This window comes from Miniopterus natalensis, chromosome 16 (genome assembly GCF_054644295.1).
Source record: "Miniopterus natalensis isolate mMinNat1 chromosome 16, mMinNat1.hap1, whole genome shotgun sequence".
NCBI lineage: Eukaryota > Metazoa > Chordata > Mammalia > Chiroptera > Miniopteridae > Miniopterus > Miniopterus natalensis.
In genome coordinates, this window is record NC_142096.1 from 35,693,765 (window position 1) to 35,717,350 (window position 23,586).

At 51.8% G+C, this 23,586-nt stretch overlaps 1 long non-coding RNA gene across 9 annotated transcripts in view; it reads left to right on the plus strand.

Moving 5' to 3' along the window:
• The window catches only part of LOC107539542 (uncharacterized), a 301,088-nt gene that overhangs the window by 43,410 nt on the left and 234,092 nt on the right, over positions 1–23,586 (plus strand). For all 9 annotated transcript variants that reach the window (XR_015715799.1, XR_015715801.1, XR_015715798.1 and 6 more), the window contains exon 2: positions 16,722–17,056. This is a non-coding gene — a long non-coding RNA (uncharacterized LOC107539542). The remainder of the gene's footprint in view (positions 1–16,721; positions 17,057–23,586) is intronic.

Here is a 23,586-nt window from a genome sequence, read left to right on the forward strand (position 1 = left end):
AAATGTTGGAAAATACAGGCAGAAAATAAAATCAGAAAAAATAACAGCACAACAAAGCAGAAAATATATGTCCCCTATAACCCTGACCCTCAGGGATAGCTACTTTAACATCTTTCTTCCTGCTTCCACATGGTTGCCTGTCTTGGCTTTGTTCACTTAACATTATATCATTATCATTTCCTGGTGTCATTCAAAGTTCTTAAAACTTGTTTTGAGCAGCGTTCCCAGATGTCATCATGCACCTCTACAAGAAAGGTGCCCTGTAATCAGTTTCTCCTTTGCAGGGGGCTTGAGCCCTTTCTGTGTGAGCTTGTTGTGAGGGATAGGTGGGGTAAGAGGTCTCACCTAGGACAGCTCAGGCTCAGTGCATGCAGGCTGCTGCAATATGACTGTCCTTGCCGCCATTAGCCAAGTCAGCACTTCTGGCCATTCAGAGTTCCTTCTACTTTTGCCTGTTATAACACACACACCTTCCCATGCATCTCTGCTGTTTCCTTGGCAGAGCTCCCCAAAAAGGTATGAGGAGTTCACAGAGTCTCGCTACATTGTCAGATTTCCTTTGAGGAATATTTCACCAGTGGCCACTCCACAGACAGCACTAGGAGGGGTTGCTGAGTGGGCTTCCTTAGGTTTCAGCATTCTAATTACTGCAGTAAACCCTCCAGCGGGAGTGCAGCTGTGTGGTAGGGGAGCACCCTAAAACAAAGCAGTGTTCTGTTGCTTTTCTCTGCCTTCAGGTGGGATTGACCAGCTCTTCGTGTGTGTTGCCTGTTTGTAATTTTTGTCACTTGCTCATTTACTCTGGGGTGTCAGCACCTTTTTTCTCACTGATCTGTAAGATCTCTTTTGATTAATGTGTGAATGTTGCTGGTGGGAAGGAGTGGGGAGCCCTGTGGCACTCTTTGTTAAGCATGCTCTTCCAGGCAGGGGCACCTCCTAAGGGAGACTTTGCTCTACAAATCTGCATCTGATTGGGGCAGCAAAATCCTGCTTTGCAAGTAAATGGGGGACCTGGCTTACTGATCTGGGCAGCCTGTTTTAAATGTTCCCACTTGAGTGGTATTTGCCTAGGAGCTTCTTTTTCTCTTCCTTCCATTTTCATAAGCAAATAAAAAATTCTGATAATTTTTAGGTGTCAGGATAAATGGCAGCTCCTCAGAGAACTTCCTCCTGGAACCCCAGATTAGCTATTGGGTGGTGGTGGTGGGGGTGGGGGTAGTTGGATGGACTTTTTATTCCCACCATCAGCTGCAGTTTCTAACTTAGTGGATGTTCATGTGAACATTTGCCTCTCAGTGGACTTGAATCTTGAGGGCAGAGACCATGTCTTTTATTGCACTGTATGTGTTATCCCAACCCTTAGTGCAGTGTTTGGAAATGAATGCCCAGGGTGGTAAAGTGACTTTTCTAATGCCACCCAGCTTGGACATGGCTGATCCGGGGCTTGACCCAGGTGTGTGTGCCCACCTCTGCCCTGGAACCCCCAGGATCCTTTGTACCTGTGGTCAGGGCTTTGCTTTGGTGTCTGGGTGAGCTGAGCAAAGGTTGGCTGGCGTGGCAGGGCCTTGTGCCCGGGCCCCACTGGCATCCGTCATTCCGGGTTATTTTGGCTCAGTGAGGACAGAGAGATATCTAGGGGAAAGGTTGGGACTTTCAGGTGAGGGCCCAGGGATAGCTCGCTGCGCCCTCTGCTTGGCTTCACCCACATCCTGCACCTTGCATGGCTTCCCTGAGCCTACCGTGGAAGGGGACAGAAGCTTCCTTTGTCACAGGCCAAGGCATGAAACTCATTGAGAACTCTGGTTCCTCCACTCCAGGGCCCATCCTTCTGGCAGGAGAAGCCGCAGGTGGGGAGTGGGTCTGTGCTGGGGGTCTGTGCTGGGGGAGGGAGAAAAAGTGTTCATGGTAGTCAGGTAACTTCCCTGTGGGTTGGAATGCTTGGTTCCTGGTGGGCAGGGGTGGGGACGCCTCATGCTGGAGGGGAGAAAGCCTGCCAACTTTAATTGGGGTGCTGTGTGTTGGGCATGCTGCTGATCTCTCAGAGTCCCAGCCTCCTGTTGGTAAAGGGAAGTCTTCAGGCCTGCTCTCAGGGTTTGTGGGCATATTCAGTTCCTGGCACTTAGTAAGTGCTCAGTGAATGCTGGTTTTCTTTCCTCCCCCAACCCCTGTTTTCATAATTGACATATGTTGAATTTGGCAGAAAATTTCTAACATTGAGAAATTCACCAAATCGATGAAAACTCACGTTGGAACTCCTCCCGCCCACCAGAGGCCACCCTGTGCTGGAAGGGACCCAATCAGGAGGCTAAACACACAAGCTCAGAACCAATCTGAGCCCTTGGGGTCCCTGTGGGGGCGTGGAGAACATGCTGGGATGAAGACCTGAGTTCCAGTCCCAGGCCCACTGCTTAGAGCCGTGGGGTCCCAGGCAACCCTCTTGCCACCATCTCCTCATTTGTGAGGTGAGCATGAAGGAGGGTTGCTGCACTTAACGCTGGGAGAGGATCCCTGGGATGTGGAGGAGGTCAGAACTGTCCAGGAGCCACTGGGGTAAGGGTTGTTTCGGGGTGGAGGTGGTAGGTACCAGTGTGGGAGCTGCTTTGCTGGGGGTTTTGTGGGTACTGAGCAGCAGCCTGGTGTAAATATGGATGTGGTTGGCGGAATAATGCCCCCCCCAAAGATGTTCACATCCTAATCCCTGGAACCTGTGACTGTTAACATGTTACGTGGCCAGGAGGTATTAAAGTTGCAGTGGGTTGAAGGCCAACCTTAGAATTGAGAGATAGCCCTGGATTTTCCGATGGGTCCCATGTCATCCCAAGGGTACTTAAAGGTGGAAGATGGAGGCAAAGAGGGGTCAGAGTGATGTGATGTGAGAAGTGACATTGCTGGCTTTGAAGATGGAGGAAGGGGCCATGAGCCAAGGATTGTGATGAGTGGCCTCTAGAAGTTGGAAAGGTGAGGAATCAGGAACCTCTCAGAGCTTCTAGAAAGGACTGGAGCCCTGTTGACCCTCAGCGAGAGCCCTTTGGACTATTCCCCTCCAGAACTGTAAGACAGCAAACTTGTGTGCATGGAAGGCGTGAGCTTGTGGTAATTCATTCCTGTAGCCCTAGGAAGCTAATGCAGTGGATACAGCATTTGGTGGCTACGCTTTACATCATGCATCACGGGGAGCGGGAGCTGGAGACTGTCCGGGGAAGTGTCCTCTTGGGTGTGGCACTGGCAGGCAACCTCTTATTTGGGTGTGATCCTTGGTGACTAGGGCCACCGAGGCCAGCCCGGTAACTTGGCAGGGATGGCTTGAGTAACTAGGTGTTCTGAGATCCTGGGATAAAAGGTCCTGTGTACATGCCAGATGCCCATCGTCTCTCTCTCTCTGAGCCCAGCTTTTGGCTGGGGCAGCCTGGGGAAGGTGGTGTAATGGTGCAAAGGTATTGGGACCCCTCCCCTTCCCTCTCCCCCTCTCCCCTGTTGTTTTAAGTTGTAATTGCTGGTCTGTCAGAGTTCCGTATGTCTGTAAGCATCTTGGGAGCGCTTCCCAATCACACATTAGCCTCCAGCGATGAGCTCGCCTGGCATGCTGGCCGTGTCCCACTCAGGGCTCAGCACCTCCTTGGTTTTCCTGGATACGTGTCCCAACTCCTGCTGACAGCGGCCTCCTGAGCCGCCTGTGCAGGGCACTTGTCCCTGCCCCCACTCCCTATCCTCTCTTCTGCCCCGACCCCAGAGTGGGATATCAGGCAGCAGGGGGGATGGGGGCAGGGAGGTGACCCTGGCCCTGTCTGCCCCACTCTCAGAGTGTAGACACTGGGCCTTGCCTCAGTGTCTGCCTCCCACCCCCACCTCCTGTGGCACCCGCTGAGGCCTGCTGGGAGTCCAGAGACGAGCAGGGGGATAAAGGAGGACCGCTGGTCAGGCTGGGCGGGCGAGGGGTGGTGGGGACAGGAGGAGAGGAGCCTGCCATTCCCTGAGTTGAGGGTAGGGGAGGCGTGAAGCAGTGTCAGAAGCTGCCTGGAGGCCCTGGAAGCTGCCTCCAGAACTCATGCTGGCGGCTCAGTTCATTGCTAGTGAACACAGGCATCATGGGAGAGACTGGTCCTGTTATATTCTGTATAGACAGACACTTGTATTATTACAGATCTAGAAACTTAGGCCCAAAGAAGTAAAAACACCTTTCTTGCCTCCTGTTCTCTAGATCTCTGCAGGTGCTGCGCGCTTTTCTAGGAACATCTGCCACCAGGAAGCCTAGAGGCCTGGGGCCAATTTAGAAGAAGGCATGTTGTGTCTGTGAGGGGTATTGCACTAATACTCCGTGTGTATGTGTGTGTGTGTGTGTGTGTGTGTGTAAGGTTTGGATTCACTCTATGGGGTGATATTAAAGCCTTATTAAACCCATCCATTCATCCACCCATCCCTTTATCCATCTGCCTGCCTCGTTCAACAACAAACATTTACTAAGGATCTACTCTGTTCCAGGTTCTTTACTAATCCAGACGGTGAAGGTAGAAAAATAGGTGAGAGGCAGGGCCTGCTGTCCTGCCCGTAGGTGTCTGCAGCTCCGTGGGGAAGGCCCCTGCTTACTCACCCACCTGCCAGACTCAGATTTAAGCTAAGAATAGAGGCTTGGGCAAGACAGACAAGGTGGGGTGTGTGAGGGAGGGGCTGTGTGAAGTGAGCTGGAAAGGAGATGGCTCTGCAACCAGAGGCAGGGGAGGAACGCACCAGGAGGGCCTGGGGATGCCCAAGTGGGGAGGGTAGACAGTAGATGATCTGAGATGACAGAGAGGCACCAGCAAAACCACAGATTCTAGGCACTTGTGACCAGGTTGACCCCCCCCCCCGCAAGTAAGAGCGATCCGTGGGTCAGGCTGGGGAGATGAAGCTGGGGCTGGACTGTGGGGACTTTAAATGTTGGGGTGGGTAGTTCAGACTCAGTCCTGCAAGAGGTGTCCTCTCGGTTGTGTCTGAGTCCAGGGAGATGTGTATAATTGATGTCCTGCTCTTAAGTGTTTCTTAAACGTTCCTTCTGCCTGTCCTGGTTCTAGTACCTTCAGGAGGATTCCGTCCCCTCATCCTTCATGTCTGGGACCCCAGTATGTGCTACTGTTCACTTCCTGTTTTTGTGTGCTTGTTTGGAACTTTATGTGTGGCCAAGTTGTAAGTACCATATTGCATTTAAGAATTCAAAATATGCTTACTCTGCCTCACCTCATGCCTGTCTCTGACAGTGCAAACACTGCCCTACGATCACGCCTTCCTGTTGTATTTCCCCATGCAGTTAATCGGAAATAAATGCATCCTTAACAATTGCTTTAAAAAAAGAAGCCTCATTAAAGCCAGGCCAGGACATCTCCCCTGTCATCACCGGTTGGGCCTGGCAGGTACCAGGGCCACATGTGGGCTGTCACCTGCAGGGCAAGGCCCCACCCAGTGGATTTTGGCCTTTTTGGGCTCAGCCACCTGTTATTCCAGGAATGGCTGGGGATGCTGCCCGGCTTGTGTTTGGCCTCAGCCAAGGTCAAGTTGTCCAAGGGGACTAAGGGGAAAGTCTCACTTAATGGGGAGGTTGCTGGAGGAGGTGGAGCCAGGCTGCCACCCGGCAGCCCTTTTATGTGCAAACCTGACCCTTCAGCTCCTTCATCCACCAGGACTGTCCCCACTCATTCTCACCGGTTAGCGGGTGGGAGGTGAGGGATTTGCAGGGGCGGGGGGCATTATCGCTGCTCCTGCTGTGCGCGTTCCTCTGCAATATCCTGGGCTTGGCCAGCATGCAGACACCTGGCTGGAATGACAATGAGCGGCTGCTCCTAGGCCTGCCTCCTTCAGTGTGCGGGAGGATGCTCCTCAGGGCAGGGCACTGCTAACCTAGCACTTAGGTCCCCACATCTCCATGTCTCTGACAAAGGCCAGGCCACTGGGGGGAGGGTAGTGCCCCCTGGGCTGGTCTTGGCTCCAGGTGAAAAATGAACTTTAAGGCCAGCCCGTGAGGCTGTGCAATCTTATTTTTTATACAGGTGTGCTGGGGATGGGGGTGGGCCCCTGGGCACGTGTGAGTAGGGGTGTGTGTAGAGGAGGGGACTGGGAAGTCCTAAGACCTGAAACCAAGATTTTCTGAATTGTTGCCCCTTCTGGGGCATCTCTTTTGATGCTAATGTGTCCGAGGTCCTAGGCCACCCATCCTTCACCCCCTAATAAAATTACTCCGTGCGGCTTTCAGGTGAATCCAAACTATGCCTTCACTGAGGGTGGAAAGTCTGCCAGGACCTTTATAAAAGAAAAATACAGGAAAAGGCAACAACACAGGCCGGTGGCATTGTATTGGGGCTTCTCTGATCATTTCTGCCCTTGTCCACCAATCGTTCTTTTTTTGGCTTTTAAAATAATTCATATTTTTCCTTATCATAAAATAAATACTTACTTTGTATAACAAAAAATTGCAAAGCATTTCTTACGAACTAGGCAACTGTTCCAAGTCCTGTGCAAATATTAACTCTTTAAATTTAATCCCACGGCAGTCCTGCGAGGCTGTGCTGATGAGACACACAGCTTAGGTGACATGAGGGGTCATAGGGCTGCTTCTTGGTAAGGAGCAGCAGTACTGCCTCCAGGTCTGTGGCCTCTCCACTCTGCAAGAGAGGAAACTAAAAATGTTAGTTCCACTCCCCAGGAACAAACGCTCTGAGTATGTCCACAGTATGGGGCATATTACATGGCTATACCGAAAGCATTTCATTGCATAGATATATCAGTTTAACTAGTTTCCCATCATTTGAATCGGTAACATTTTCTTGAATGGTCCTGCACGTATACTTTTGCACCTTGGTTCTCCTTCCTCTTCATGTATTTCTTTTCTCATGCCTTCTCTTTACTTTTGAAAAGCGTACGAAACTTTACGAATGAGCTAAGATTCCCCCAAACACACCCATCAGCACTACTGTGACCCCTGTGCATATATTGGATTAGGAGGTTGCTTCTGGTGGACTGAGGTTAGTAGTAAGCAGCTTAGGACAGTGCTGATGCCAGTGATCACAGTGACCGGAGGCCTGGGGCCTGGGCTCAGGGTGGAGTCCAGTGACTGACTCAACAGGTTTGTACATTACTGTTAATTATTTAAGTGTCATTAGTAAGTCATGGAGCTGGCGTTATTATTCTTTATTATTCAATAACAGAATGATGCCAGTGCTGTCAAGTATTAATTATTTAAGTCTCAGTATTCAACATGAAGCTTTGCAGTGTTGGACTCACATTGAAAGCCAGAGGAGCCCGGCCGGCGTGGCTCAGCCACTGAGCATCGACCTAGGATCCGGGAGATGGCGGTTCGATTCCCAGTCAGGGCACATGCCTGGGTTGCGGGCTTGGTCCCCAGTCAGGGCCGTGCAGGAGGCAGCCGATCAATGACTCATCATCCATGTTTCTATCTCTCTCTCTCCTTTCCTCTCTCTGAAATCAATAAAAATATATTTAAAAAAAGAAAGAAAGCCAGAGGAACAAAGGTGTTAGACAATGCCAGCCATTTTCCCTTTTTATGTTACTTGTCTCTATTTTATGTAGTACAGTGGAAGCTAGAATTCACAGTTTAGGCAAAATTGTAAAATTTTACCTTCCACTGAGTGACAGCATAGTGCAAAAGTTTCATACACGTGACAAACAGTAATTGTTTCATTTTTAAAAAGAAAAGTAAGTGATGGGTTGTGCTACAATAAAAATATATATTTGGTCTTTGTCTCAGCTTGCTGACACACTGCTCCTAAATCTCCATCAGGATTTTCTCCCTCTCATGTCCTCAGAGCTTCACCTGTTCGCTTGTACTGTTCCCTGCAGCTCCATATCCTGGAAGTGGGGGAATGTTTCTATAGAAGATCATAGTAGACAACTGTACTGGGTTGAATAATGCTTCATCCCCCAAATTTAAGTCTGCCGGAACCTCAGAACGTGGCATTATATGGACTTTGCAGATGAGGTCACGCTGGATTAGGGTGGGTTTAACTTCAATGCTGGTGTCCTTAGAGGAGAGGAGACACAGGCAGACACCGGGAAAGGCCACCAGACAGCCCAGGCAGAGGAGGGATGCAGCCACAAGCCAGGGTCTGCGGAGCGTCCCTGCAGGAGCCAGGAAGAGGCGAGGAAGGATTCCCGAGAGGGCCGCCAGCATAGCCCAGCTCCCTTGGAGGCGAGGAGGTGGGCGAGAGAATGGGTACCCTCCCTCCTGTCAGGTACAGGCACTCGGCACGTATTTGCTGCATGAAGGGAAGACGAAGCTTGCTCTGAAACTGGTAATCGCATCCCCCCTCCTCCGGGTGCTCCAGAAATGTCTGTCCAAACACCCTCTTCAGCTGGAGGAGCCGCCTTCTCTCACCTACTAGCTAAGGGACCTTGAGAAAGCGACATACATCCTGGACCTCGGTGGCTTGTAAAGTGTGAACCTGTCCTGGGCCATGGTGATGATAAAATGCAGTGACAACTGCAGAGCCCCAGCGGGCGCTTAGTGCCGTGAGAATGTTGGCACTTACTATTGTTGTTTGCCAAAGAGGTAAGTCCAGTTGGTGTAAGTGCCCCGGTTGCTATTAGTCCTGTAACTGCTGCAGTCACAGCTCACATCTCTCTCCCCACTACCACTCCTCCCCCCTCCATTCCTCCCCTAGATAATGTGTGTGTTGTCACCAACTCTTTCCCTCTCCCGACCCCTCACATGCTGGCTGGAGGGGACATAGTGGGGCTGCCTTCTGAGCTGGGAGGAGGAGAGGAGGCCCGACGAGGGTTAGCTGCTAGGCTTCTCCAGTGCGCTGGCTGGGAGTCTGAAACAACTTTCTCTCCGGGGAGCACTGGGGGGCGAGCCCAGCACTGCCCACTCTCTCTGCTTGGCTCCCAGTCTGCTGGATTTTGTTCCCGCACCTCTTCCTCCTGCGCCACCCCCTCCACTTCGGGTTTACTTAGGGTCCTGCGGGCAAGGTTGGCTGCTGCCAAAGTTTACTTAGTGGAAGGTGCCTGTGTGACTCGAAGCGAAGACCTGCTTCCATGAAAGTCAGAAGTGCATTCCGAAGTCAGGAGCGTGACCTGCCGGAAGCCCAGCTAATGCAGGTTTTGAAGAGGAGCTGGAACAAAGGTGGTGATTATGGGAGGTGTGGAGCTGTGGGTTGTGAGAAAGGGCAGGTGCAGCAGGGTTGCCTGGTGGAAGCCAATTCTCCAGCTCCCCAGAGGGGGAGCTCAGGGTGCTCGGAGCATGACCCAGATCCCAAAGCGAGGCAGCGGGTGACACGAAAGACCCGGAGGAGACGTGTTGTCTGATGGACCTGGGTCAGGCCTACCTCTTGTTATCTGCGTAACCTCGGGCAAGGTGCCTGCCTTTCCCATGCTGCTGTTTCTGCCACTTTGGGGTAACAGACTGGACTCTGGGGTGTGAGCGTTAATGGGTATTGAATGAGGGGAATTAAGAGGGGCCTTTTCTGTGATACATGAGTAACAAGTGCTGCATCTCGTCTTCCTCATGTTGAGCATAACCCTCTCCTACTCTGAGCATTCTTTCCTTCTTCCCAGCTCACATACCTCTTAGGGCCACGTGATCCGTCCGTGAAAACCGCTCTAATCTGCGCGGAGTTCCCGAGGCCACCACAGCTTGTGGGCCTGGTCCTCACTTGGCCTGCATCTCATGGCCCCGTTTCTTCAATCAGATTTGAAGCTCTCTGCAGGCAGCGCCCTGTGTGAGACTTGGGTCTCCTTCAGAGCCTCTTTCCTGGAGAACAGGCATGCCCTAGACCTTCACCGCCTCTTCAAGGGTAGGTCTGGCTGTCTGTGGAGAACTGCCTCCTTGAGTCATTGTTTGATGGCTCAGGTCCATGGCACCTTCCCCCTTTGTCCTGGGGAGTTGATTGACATTTGGATCTTTGCTGACCTTTCCCTGAAGGATTTTGTAGGCAAAGGTAAACAGGAGGAACTTTGGAAAAAACCACATCACTTTTAAGGTTTGTCGTTTGTTGAAGGACGCTGTCTGTGACTTTCTCAGCTCATTTCGGTATCTTAATCACGTTCAGGCTGTGAAGGAGGGTGGAGGTGAGCTGATGAAAAGGAAGGATTTCTGTTATGGGGGACTTGCTCTGTGAAAGCGCTTATGCAGTTTACCTTGAAGCTTCCCCTAAACTGTGCAGGGGGACCCAGTTTGCAGGGATGGGTGTAGATACAGAGGCCTGAAGCTCAGGGTTTCACAGCTGTTTAACTGAGCGTGGAAGCTGAAATTCTCACCTTGCTCTGTTTGTCTCTAAGGTGCGGGTGATCACTCCCTGTCTTGCCCTGTCTTGTCTGTCTGTCTTGCCAGCCTCTTTCTCTATATTAGACTTGCTATCGCTGTTTTCAGGTCAGGTCTAGTTAATGGAAAAGAGGTTCCTGTGAGGTCATCCCAGGGGCCTGTTATGAAGGCAGCTGTGTTTTCCTGTGATCTTTGGGGCCTCGGTCCTGATGGGTCTGTAGATAGTTGGTGAGATGTGCCCACATTCCACCTGGACCACTCCCAGGTGTCTCCAGGAGCATTTGTCTTCTCACCTTCAGGTGGGAGAAGCAGTCCGGTCAGTTTGGTGGAGATGTACCTCTCCGCTCCCTTCACGTCAGCCCAGAGCCTGGCGGAAAGGATGTCATGGCTCCAGGCCACAGCTGGACACTCTCCCTCCTCTGACCAGAGCCACCTGAAGACGTGCGTCATGGGTGACACAAAGGACTCAGTGCAAGGAAGAGCGAGGCTTGGGACTCACTGACAGGCCATTGGGTTGGGGCTATTCTGGTCAGTGTGTGGCAGTGGACCGTGTTGATGCCTCGGGAGTCTCAGTCCATTGCCTTTTCCAGCAACCGAGCTACTGCCCTCCCCATCTCTGGCTTCGGGGACGTGCTTGTCTTATCACCCTGTCCCCTAGCCTTTCTCACCGCACTATCCTTCTGAGGCAGGACAGCCTAGAGGTTAGGCACAAAGGCCCCGAGGCTGAGTGCCGGGGCTGGTACCTCAGCTCCGTTTCTGACTGCCTTTGTGGCTTTGAGCATACGGCTTATGCTCCAGCGTTCTCATTGGAAAAATGCGACCAGACCTCACACTTGTTGAGGTTACAGGACTTAATACAGTCAGCGCTTAGAGCGAGTACATAGGGGCTGGGCCTATGGTTGTTTCGCCTTCTGCTGACAGCGCCGCTTCACCCACCAAATTAAGGAGCAGTTCCTCTCCCAGGTGTTGTCTCCCCTGTCCACTTTCACTCGAGGTCTGCTTCTCATCCTGCATCCTGCAGGTCTTAGCTGGGCGACCTTGGGCAAGTCACTTCACTTCTCTGAGCCTCCTTTCTCAGTTCTTCGGTGATGAAATTGAACCAGATTATTTCCAGGGTTTCTCATGCTCTGATGTGCTGGGGCCTCTCACATTTGGTGTGGTCCAGCCGCTCCTCCTCCGCCCCACCCTCGCCACCCCACCATCGGAACCTGTACATTCCTGATGCACCTGATTGTGGACACGCACTGTCTGCGTGGCTGGTTTTCTGGTTCTCTTAGAAAAGCCCCAGAGCTCCCTGTAGGCAGGGATCCCTTCCTTCTGGATTGATGTGATTTTGATTTCCAGCTCCTAGCACCGTGCCTGAGAGCTCAGTATGTAGCTGTGATGAATCGCTCTCTATCCAGCCCACATTTGTTAAGCCTCTGCTGCGTTGTGCGTGCAGGGCTTCTGGAGCCTGGCCCAGGAATGGCTGTGGTCAGTGTACCTGGCAAGGCTCCGTTGCACAGTACAGGTGAGGGTGCCTGGCCACAGGAGGGCTCGCTCTCTGTGGGCCCCCTTCTCACCTCCTATGAAGGCCACAGTGCAGAACATTGTCCAACTCACTAGCATTAGTGAACATACTGGTTTCGGGAGATACAGTTTGCATCTCCCGAGCCTAATTGGTGGAAACTGCAAAAATATTAGCTGGGTCTGGCCGGGCGTGGCTCAGTGGTTGAGTGCTGACCTAGGATCCAGGAGATCGCCGTTTGATTCCCCGTCAGGGCACATGCCCGGGTTGCCGGCTCGATCCCCAGTTGGGGGCGTGCAGGAGGCGGCTGATTAAGGACTCTCTCATCGTTGATGTTTCTATCTCTCTCTCCCTCTCTTTTCCTCTCTCTGAAATCAATAAAGACATATTAAAAAAAAATATTAGCCAGGCAGGGCTGTTATTGTGGTTGATGCTGATGCTTTGCCTAAGTTGTGAGCCCACCGCGGGCAGGTCTGTTTGTCAAGTGTTTTCTATACAGTTTCTCATCCACAATGAACCCCAAAGCACATGGATTTCAATTGCTGGTTTTTATTAAACAGATGAGGAACCATTTTCAAAGACCGCAAGGGATGTTCCCATAGTCAGCAACTGACTGCAGTGTTGGGAGTCACACTTGGTTTATTTCGTCCCCAAGCCCCATTTCATCCCCTATCCCATGAATGAGCGTGTGCCGGGAAATTCCAAAGCAGCTGATCCGTGTCATCCCAGCACCCTGTGGGTAGGGACTGAAATGAAGCAAAAATACAGTCTGTCAGCAGGAGGACAGCGGACACTTTCTCGGGGAACAGATCTCCTTGATTTATGTTCCCAGGCTAGGCAGGCCCCGCCAGAGAAATCACTGCCTCTCCCTTCGCCAGAAAAGGGCGAAGCCGACACCTCTTCTGTGGCATCGGTGTTGGAAAAACTCTTACTTTACAAACCTGAAAGAAGAGAGTGAGGCCTGTGAAGGTGGGGAGAGCCTTGCCGACCTGACTCGCCTGCGAGAAATGCTTCATCATCTCTCCAGCCATCACTGCCCTTGGCTCCCTCTCAGAGGCGTGACAATCACCCTGCTGACTCTTGCTCATACCAAAGTCAGCAACATAACTGCTGCAAGAGAGGGAAAGAGAGAAAACACCCACAGAGGCCAGGCGCCCTAGAAGCAGAGAGAGGGGATAACACACGTCACCCGCAGGCTTGGAGACCTGCCCCGTGGCTCCCGCAGCAAACTGTGCCCGGGACTTCCTGACCTGGCTCTGTCTCTGTGCCTGGTGCCCCATTCGCCAGGCTGTGCCAGCCCAGTGCACCTAAGTCTTCCGGTTACCAGAGAACCCCTATGCATCCCACATTTAGGGGGTGTTGGTGTTCAAAGATGCTGTCTTGGAGTTGGGTAGGAGGTAGAGGTACCTGTTTTTCTGAAATACCTGGTAGGAAGGGTCAAGAAGGAAAGGACATGTTTGGTCCTGACAGCCCAGGAGGCAGAGGAGAAAGACTCATCCAAGAGAATGGGGCTGAGGACCATATTTCCCCGTGGGGCAACTCCATGTTGAACTCCGTGTCACCAGGCTCCAGCGTTTTATTTGCGAAGTATCCCCCTTAGCTCTTTCCGGGGGCAGGGTCAGCTGGAAGGCAGTGGGGCATGAAGATACCGAGGACCAGGGAAACCTGGAAGGAGCTGATTCCCAAGCCTCTAGGGCTGTGTGTTGCAAAGTCTACATTATTCCAGCAACATACTTTCACAGGAGAAATTAGAAAAAAATGTTAACCAACATTTTATTGAGGTGACATGCATAAAAAAAAAAAAAAGCACACCTATCACACACTGAACGTCTGTGCGTAGCTGCCACCTGGGTAAATAGGACATTAGCAGCGTTTCAAGAGCCCCCTCCCACCCCTTCCATCACTCACTGCCCCCCCCATCACGGATGACCTTGACCCTGTCCTGACCTTTAACAGCAGAGATTAGTTTGACCTCTTTATGAATTTAATATAGATAATGTCATATCCACTCCATTGTGCCCGGCTTCTCTCACTCAGATTACGTTGGTGGGTCCTATTTGTGTGGTGTGCAGGCGCAGGTCATTCTCATCGCTCTGTGGTGCAATCCATTCTGCTGTTGATGAGCATTCAGGTAGCTGCCAGTGTTGGGCTGTTATGTCATGAACATACTAAGACATGTGTCTTGGTGAACACACATGCACATTTCTGTGAGTTTATACCCAGGAGTGCACCTGCTCGGTCACGAGGTGCACACATGTTCAGCTTTAGTGGGTGGTGCAGAACAGTTTCCCAAAGTGGCTGTGTGTATTTCTTCAGAGTGTCTGTCCACCCGCAGGTAGGAGAATTCCAGTTTCACACTGAAACCAGTCCTTGGTATTGCCTGTCTTTTTAATTTTGGCCAATCCATTACAGAAAGAGCAAATGACCAGAAAGGACTCACATACCACAGAAAAGGAAAATGCTCCCGGAGAGAGGGTTCCCTTCAGTGATCCTAGAAGTCATGTGCAGCGCCCTGCGTCCTGCATCCTGGCCGGGGGATCCCATGGCAGCTGCCAACTGGCTGCGCCTCGGCTCTGCCCTGCCCTGGGTCAGGGACCACGGCTTTGCTGCAGTAATACCCAACAGAGCGTGCAATAATTCCTTCCCAGGTGACGGAGCTTTAATGTGCCGGACCCCAACCAAACAGACTTGGCTGCAGACTTGCCCGGGGGCCTCAGCAAATATTTAACAGACTGTCCTCCATTCTTTCCGCTGCCATCCACTGGGGCCAGTACAGTAAGTCACTGCTCCCTCCCTGCTGTAAGGAGCCCCCTCCGCTGACCGACTGTGTCCTGACATTGTGGGGTGATGCTGGCCTGGTGGTCCTGGTGTTTGCTGTGGGAGCCGAGGATGGCTACTCCAGCTCTCAGTATGTGCAGGCAACATGCCTTTCTGTTGATTATTTCACGTGGCTTCACAGCAGTTTCACGAAGGGAGTAGGTGTGATTGAGGATGCTAAGGGTTAAACATATCCCCCCAGAGGAACATGGCTAATCAATTTGGTAGTTTGACTTCAAATTTTAATGTTTTAACCCCTGTCCTGTACTTTTCTCTTACGGCTGATATTTAGACTCTTTTCAAAAAAAAAAAAAAAACAATCTTTATTGATGTTTAGACTCTTTAAGCCCCCTTTTGAACTCATCTTTCTCTTTGGTCTAAAAACTATGTCGGGTGGGTTTAAGTGGGATGGGGGAGCCCACCCTGCGACTCCTGGTCACTGAAGAATGATTAAAGTGGAGGATGGGTGTCCTCTGGGGTGGCTGCTATGAGCAATGGGCCTCCAAAGATGTCCATGTCCACGTCCCCAGACCTTACGTGTCAGAAAAAGGACTTTGCAGACATGATTAAGATTCATGACCTTGAGATGGAGAGATTATCTCGGATAATCTAGTTGCGCCCAAGGGTATCTCACGGGTCCTGAGAAGTGGAAGAGGGAGGCAGAAGGGTCAGTGCAGGAGGAGATGTGACAGTGGAGGCCGGCCAGAGAGATGCTGTGTTGCTGTATGTGGAGGTGGAAGAAGGAGGCCTCAGCTGAGGCATCTCAGAGGAGCCGCTGGAAGCTAGAAAGGGAAGGAGACAGACCCCCTTAGAGCCTCCAGAGGGAATAGTCCAGCCAACACCTGATTTTAGCTCTATGAGACTATGTCAGACTCTGGCCTCCAGAACTGTAAGATAATAAATTGGCATTATTTTATACCACTAAGCATTGGAAAATTTGTTATTGCAGCAAATTGGTCTTGATGGCAGTTGGTGCAATGGTCAAGATTTGGAGCTAGACACCCAACTTCCAATTCTGTTCTAGGATTTTCTAGCTGTGTGATCTTGGGCAACTTGCTTAACTTGTCTGGGTCTCATGTTCCTCTCTCTAAAACTGGGATTGGGTTAGTCTCTAGTACATAGAGGTGCTGTGAGGATTACATGCGGATTCTGTGCATGGGAAATGCCCGGTGGTAAGTTTTAGGTACGGATTTCTGGCTAGGCGTCCCTCACTAGAAACGAGGGAGTGGATTGGGGTGCAGACATGGGACCTAGACTGGCCTCAGGTTTGGGCTCCCCTCTTACTAGTTTGGAGCAAGGGAGTTGTCTGTGCCCCTGCTTCCTCATCTGGAACATTGAGGCAAGAGTTCCAGTGTGGTTAGGGGTTTGTATCAGATGGTGGCCAGAGCTCTTAGCAAGGCAAGTTTCAGGCACTCCATGAAGGGCAGTTACTGTTATCGGTGGGCTGCTGGTGACTGTTGGGCCTCCAGGCCTGTGCATGGTGGATCCATTTGTTCTTCAGTTATCTCCGTAATAATTTAGTGCACTGAGGTGAGAGACAAAAGCTGGAACAGTCCTGGGTGCCTAGTAAGCGCTCAGCCATTGCTGAATGAATGAATGAAAAAGGGAACAGGTCCCAGGCCTGCCCTGAAGAACCTCTCAGTACAGGACAAGGCCTGGAGCCTCGCCAGGGCTGAGTGACTGTCTTTAAAAAGAAACAAAACAAGGAACTACTTCCTACCCGCTGACCCCAAACCCCCTCAGCTCACTGCCAGCACCTCTCAGAACTGTATGGGAGACCAGGGCTGTGTGCCAGTCCTGGCTGAGCTGTTAATTCCCTAAGCCAGCCCCCTGACCTTTCTGGAACCTTCTTTCCTCATCTTTATAATGAATGAATCTCAACCCCTTCTGCCCTCCCAGGGTAGTTCTGAAGAGTACTATGCAGTAGAAAGATCCCCTTTGAGAAGTCTGATGCCCTTGGGAGGGAGGCAACACTGCCCTGAAGGTTTCCTGGTCCCCTGTCTCACTTTGTTTGGTACCGGAGCTCTAGGGCACTATTTTTAGAGGGTTCCCCTCTAAGTATGTTAGGGACAAATATAACGAAAGGAGTATAACCAACTATGGCTCTGGGTTTGTGATTTTAACAAGATTGGTTTTTCTTCTTCTTGTCCCCAGGCGTGATCTTTTGACCAGAAAGGAATTAAAAAGATACCCCCATGATGGCCATACCTGTCAGCTGCATGGAGCTTCATCCAAGGATTTTCTGAGCTGTATGGATTTACAGTGATGTTCAGCTGCCTGGAAATAACACTGGTGGAAGCCCTCCCTGGAATTACACACATTTCTGGATGCTGAAGGTGGATTTGAGGAAGGCCCCGGTTGTGAGCTTCATGGATTCCTGCAGCCCGGATGCCTGAGGGGGACGGAGGACCACAGCTGCCTGAATTCTGATCTTGAACAGGAATGTTTGGTTGGGTCTCTCCAGCTCCCTGTGGGGCTCCCTAGGAAATGTAAGTCCTGCCTCACGTCTAATGCATGTCTGTCAAGAACTCACGTGGGCTTCAGGTGACTCTGGCCTGGCTAGTCATAGCAAGGTCACCTGATGTGGCTGGCTCTCAAAAGGAGCTGTACTTTAACCAGCTCACTCTGTGTGTCTGGCTTGGTGCTAGTGCTCTGGGAGACAGATGGAAATAGATAGGTGCTTCCTGGGAGCCACCCCTGTTTCCTTTGCTGACATGTGTCATTGTATCTGTCACCCTCACTGGTTTTCCCTGGTTTTGTGTCTGTCTCCATCTAGCTGACTGTTAGTGCTTGAAGGCCAGCCTCTTCCGTGTGGCTCCCAGTCTCTAAAACACAGCATAGTGCCTGGCATACAGTGTCTCTGCTGCAAGGATGGTGAATTAAGACATGATCATTGCTGAAGTAAGACACTGGAGAGTAAATAAGCAGGTAGCATTAGGGGGCAATTTTTTGGCTCTATGCTTAGAGCTACACAGAGCTGGATGTCAGCAGGGTCCCTGTGGAGCCCAAGGACCTGGTTTGAATCTCTGACCTGTACCTACTGTGTGACTCTGGGCATGGGACTACTGCATTCCTTTCCCTCTCTATTCAGTAGGAGTGAAGTAATGTCATACTTCACGAGATTGGTGTCGGGGATTGCAGCATAGAGGCTGACTGATGTGCTGACAGCCAGCATCATGCCTGGCCTGCAGCAGACACTGAGCCATGTGAGGGCTCGGGGCTGCTTGGGAGAAGCTTCTGGGGAAGGGAGGCTTCGCTTGAGTCTTTCTTAGCAGAGCCAGGTGGGCTGTGCTGGACTGTGAACTGGGCACTGCCGGTTGGCATGGACAGTTGATCAAAGGTTACAGTCTTTGGAGCCCGTGGGAAGGCTGAGTGACAGGTCAGCAGCAGGTGAGGGAGGCAACAGCTGGACTTGGACTTGGCAACAAAGGCCTGTGGTGGTTCTGCAGTTGACAAGCAGGATGCCTGAGTTGGCAGCTGAGATGCTGGCAGCTCTGGGGACGTTGCCTTAGCATTGGGCTGCCCGCGGGAGAGTGGCAGCTCCAACAGCCCAGCAGTCCCACTAGGTGGGCAATGGTATGCCCATTTTACAGTTGAGAACTTTGAGGCTTTGGGAGGCCATATAACTTTCCCAAGGTCTTTTATCTAAGAGAATGCAGAGCAGGAAGCCAAAGGGTGTGTATTTGTGTGTGTGTGTGTGTGTGTGTGTGTGTGTGCGCGTGCGCGCTCAGTACTGCCAGCCATGGCATGCTCTTGGGGTCCTTAGAACTGAGTGCCCTTTTCATCACCCTGGAGAGAGACTTTTCATAAGACCTCAGTCCCCCACTGCGTGAAGGAGGCAGGCACAGTGCTGGGCCCTGGGATGCAGTGGGGTTGGCATCACAGTCCAGCACCTGGGCCTCCTGGTCTTCGGGGAGCCTGTGCCCTTGGGTGAGTGGTGATCTGCAGGCCAGTGTGGTGGGTGCTGTGCTCATTGTCCGGTGGCCAAGCCGGGCAGGACGAGGAGTGATCCAAGGGGGGCTGTTCGGGTGTCGGGGCATGGAAGGCTGGGAGGTTTAGCTGGGCTTGCAGTGGTGGGCAGACTGATCCTGGGGTTGGCAAGGGCTCCGCTAGAAAAGTGAGTGGGGACACCAAGGCCCAGAACTGCCCCTTTTGTTTCTGCCTTCACAGGGCTCTGGCACCTCTTCTGGCCATCCCTCCCCCTGCCTCCTGTTTTGGCTGCTGGCACCCTCACTTATCACATGGCTTGCAGCCCTGGATTTTCTCCTTTTATCAGTTACTTCCTAGAACAACCCCATTGTGGTGGTCCTGGTTATCTCTTGCTCCTCTTAGGAGAGTGAGGGTGGGCTTGGGCACCAGAAGACACAGAAGGGTCACAGCAAGAAATGAGACTCCTGCTCCCCCTCCTTTCTGGCTGCTCAAAGCACCTGCCCTGAGTCTGCGAGGGTGCCCCCTGTGGACAGCGATGGAGGAATAATCACTGTTTACTAAGCTGATCTCTGTGCAGGGTACGTGGCAGACCTTATTCTATTTCAAGCCTAGAACATACCGATGTAGTAGGCACTATGATTATGGTCTTTTTTAGTGCTGAAGTAACTGGAGCACAGAGAGGGAAAGCAGGTCTCCCCAGGCCACACAGGCAGGATTTGAAACCAGTTCCTTCTGATACCAAAGCCACTGGGCCAAATACCTGGAACTGAGAGATGCAACTTCTACTGCCTTCTTGGCCCCCAGGGCTGTGTGACCTTGGGCAGATCACCTTCCTTCTCTAGACCTTTCTACCCTCATTGGTAGGGAAAATGTCTACTTTCTCTTCTAAGCTGGGACACTTGAGACACAGCTTTTAGGAGCACTGTGACACTTGCTGTGGGACACAGTTATTGGAAGAATGTGGTCTTTGGAGCAAAAACCCCATGGCACACTCTTGAGTACCACTGGCTAAGAGCAGCAGGGAGGTAAAGGGTGACAGATTGGACTGCACACCAGGTCTCCTCTCTCTCCAGAGGTAAGCTTGGCAGTTCTCTGGATCTCTCTGAACCTGTTTCTTCATATATAAAAGGGGAGGCACACCCACCTTGCCAGGTTGGAAGGTTAACCAGGCACATTCTGGACATTCATAAACACTGGCCATTAAGCTATGCCATGGTTGTCATTGAGAACCCCTGGTCTCTAGATTCAGCCTGGAGAGCGAGTCACAGTACTTGCCTCATGGTGACCCTGTGCAGACCCAAGGGCGCCCAGGTGCCCCTGTGGGAGAAAAACACAAGGAAGTTTTGAAGCTTTGCTGTTTCATAGCTGTGTGATCTTGCTTTAGTTCCTAAACCTCTCTGAGCTGCACTTTTTTCATCTACGAAGTTGGGACCATAATGATGTTCTTACCTCAGTGTGGCCAGCTACTATTTGCTCTCTAAATGTTAGTTCCTCCTCACAGGGGCCCTGTGGCTGCTGGTGGCTGCTGGCCTCATCCCTCCCTTTTCCCCAGGAAGCTGCGACCTGGCTTTTCCATCTGGAGCCTGCGGTGTGAGGATTGCAGCCTTTTCCTCTTGGGTGAGTGCTGAGTGTTGGAAGGCTTGAGAAAACACTGGCCTGTGGAATTCCAAAGTTAATGAAGGGAGAGGATTCCAGGAGGGTCTCTGCTTGACCTCCCACCTTTCTCCAACCCCCCTTTATCCCTGAGTGAGTTTGGAGGCAATTGAAGGTTTACAGCAAGCGCACGTAGAACTCTTGGTAGTGAGGCGGGATGATGGCCTTGGCTACTAGAAGCCTGGGCTAGGGTGGGTGAGTTTGAACCTCTTGCCTAAGGTGCCTGGTTAACCAGAGAAAGGCACTAGGAACAACCCAGGCGGGGAAAGCAGGCTGTCTTGGGAGAAGGGAGTATGTGTCAACCAGTTGGGGGATAATTCTCAGCTGTCAGAAGGAGGGGCTGAGTAAGGGGCTATGTGAGATGTTTGAAAGAAGACCCGGTTGCCTTAAACAAAGAAACAAAAATGAAACATTCATTATTTTTCTGACCGTAGGACCCCAGAGGCTCTTCACTTAGGGCTAGTGGGGTTGGGTAGAAAGAACAGGTTTTTGGTGACTGATACAGTTTAAGATGCATTCTCTGTTTTGGGCTTGTAGACCCTTCATGGAAAAGGCCCATGTGAGTGTCTGTGGGCCCCGGTTGCTCACTCTCCTGTCTCCTCCCTGGCAAGTGGATTATTTCCCATCATGGGGGTGGGCAAGCTTTGTTCCCTTTCTTGATCTTGTCAAAGTCGTTTTGCAGGGCAGTTGCAGGGGGTCTTTCTCTCCCACCTGTCTGCTACCATCTGTGCCACCCATCATATGGGGTGCTCATCTGGGGAGAAGGGGTCAGCTCCACCGATTACCAAGAACTGGCCTGACCCGACCCTCCCCTGTCGAGGCTTATGTGGCTCCAATCAAAGAGCAGCTGCTGATGGTGAGGTTTCTGAGTCACTCCGAAGTTCTGGACTGGGTTTAGCGGAGGCGATGACATAAACAAATAAACATTCGCCAGGACCAGCCCCCAGCTTTCAGCTCCAGGAGCCCTGGAAACTCTTTGTCACATATTCAGAGGATGCTCATGTTCTTCATGAAAAAGAATTTTCCTGATGGAGAAATGTTCCAGAGAGGTTGTTGGGGCATGTTAGAAAACCCAGGACCTTGTAAGTCCTGGGGCTTCCTGGCTGTGTGACCTTAGGTAGGATACTCGGCTTCTCTGGGCCTTTATTGGCTCTTGTGTGAAGCCAGGTTATTGTGAAAATCAGATAACTTGGGATGAGAACCTGGCCCATTGTTAGTCCTGCCTCTGAACTTGACCCATAGTAAACCCTGAATCGAATGCGAGTCATTGCTTGGGGCCTCTCCTGTTTCCCAGTTGTTGAGTCAGCTCAGGCAATTCTTGGGACTGCTCTGAGGCTCCGGCTCATCTTTCAATGAGGTGGCGGTCCCTGCCTTGTGCCCCTCACATGCTTGTTGAGAGGACCAAATGAGTCACCTCTGGGAAAGTGCCCGAGGGCTGGACAGCACTGGCCTCGCAGAGCCCGCAGAGCCGGGCGGGATGGCTGAGACTGGTTCCTGGGCGAGGGAGTGAGGTGGTGACAGGCGATGGGGCCCAGCGCATTCCGAAGGTGAAGTCCAGGCAGCACTGGGCAGCCGAGCTAGGCGTGTTCCAGACGCAGGCCGCTGCCTCCCTCCGCAGGGCGGGAGCGCCGGGCGGCCTGGCTTTCTCAGCCCTGCTTCCCTCGGTCCTCCAGACGGACTTGCTGGATGCTAGAATCTGTGGTCAAGCTCTGGGGTTGTTTCTTTGCACAATGTGAATTGTCCAGATGGGAACAGAAAACAAAGGGTCCTTTAACCCCTATTCCCACCCCCAGGATTAGCAAATGTAAACGGATGTGGCATGCTGGCTTCGCATCAATGCTCTGGAGAAATTTTTAAAAAAAGGGTAAAGTGAAGTGCACAGGTCCTGTTTTCCCATCCATTTCTCTCCTCTCACAGAGGTGCTGCTCTCCTGAACTTGGGCTGGAGAACGACATGCTCTTACATTTTTATTACAAATCTATTCGGAGGCTACTTGTAACACTGTTCCGTGTGTTGAAAAGTTCTTGTGGAGGTGACGTAATGCAGGTGTGAGGTGACATAGTGTAGGTGTGTGGTGACGGCACTTTGCTCTGGTCCCTTTGTTTTAAGTGTGGGTGATGCCACTGCTCTGTTAGCTCCTCCACGCCCCTCATGGTGGATTTTGGGTGGTTTCTAGGTTTTGGTGTTGTAAACAGTGTTGGGGTGAACTTCCTCGAACACGTCCGCAGGTGCAGGGATGGATGCTCCCAGGGGCACAGTGCACAGGGAAGGCACACTCTCAGCCATGCCCGAGGTGGCCGCACTGCGGTCCAGTTGCAGCGATCTGTTTACTGGGGCGTCTCCTTGGGAGCCTGTGAACTTGAAGGCAGGGGTGTGATGCTGGTTGCTGAATCCCTAGGCCAGGTGGGCAGTGCTGGGCCAGAACCAGTACCAGTTCATTGCATGCTTGAATGGGGTGAATTCCGGGAGATGAGGCAAGCTCCAAGGGAGAGCCAGACTCAGGATGCAAGGAGCATGCCACGGTGGCCCTGTGCTGCAGCAGCACTTGGTCAGCGGAGACGAAGCAGTGGGGCTGGTGGAGAAACTGAAGCTGGAAGGATAACTGTGAAGGAGTCAGCGGAAGTGTCTGCACTTGGATGGCTGGATGTCACTAGGACGGACATAGAGATCCCAGGAACCGTGCTGGGTGGAGTGTGGGGGAGCTGGGCGAGGCCCTGTTGGTGCGGCGCGGAGAGCAGAGCAGCACACGGTGGGGTGGGCAGGGGAGGAGGGCTGGATTGCGAGCTGGAGCTGGCGTGGGATCCTGCCCTACCCTTACTCGCCGATGCCCTCGGCTACTCAGATGTCTCCATCATGGGGGACGGAGAGTCACCATGACCACGGTCGGAGCCAGTCTCAGCCAGGAACGGGGTTGTCAGCAAAGTCTGCTGCTCAGGAGCCTTGAAGCATCGCTGGAGGGTGGTGGCCGCAGCAGGGCTTCTCGTAGACGGTCTACAGGGGAAGTTGCTGGAAGGAAGATCCGTGCTGTGGAAAAGCTGAGAGAAGCGAGAGGATGAGAGGATTAAACAGACACAAGGTTGAGAGATGTTTTCATCTTTTAAAAAATACGTGCTCAGAAACGGAAAGTTGGGTTTGGTAACGGGAGAATAATTGTGTTCATACTGTGAAATTGCCTCGTTTTCTTCTTAAGCGTTTTCCCTGATGATAAAATTAATATGAGGTTTTTGTAGAAAATGTAAGATGTATAGAAATGTTTGTAATAGCGACTCCTATGAGTGGGATGACCAACTGGATCTGGAGGGACAGGGTGGTGTCTGGGACTTTCCTGGTTTCAGCACTGAAAGTCCCGGCTCCTGGGCAGGCCACGATGGTTGTCACCTTACCTATGAGATCAATTCTACCACTGAGGGTCAGGCATTCAGCCCATAAAGCATTG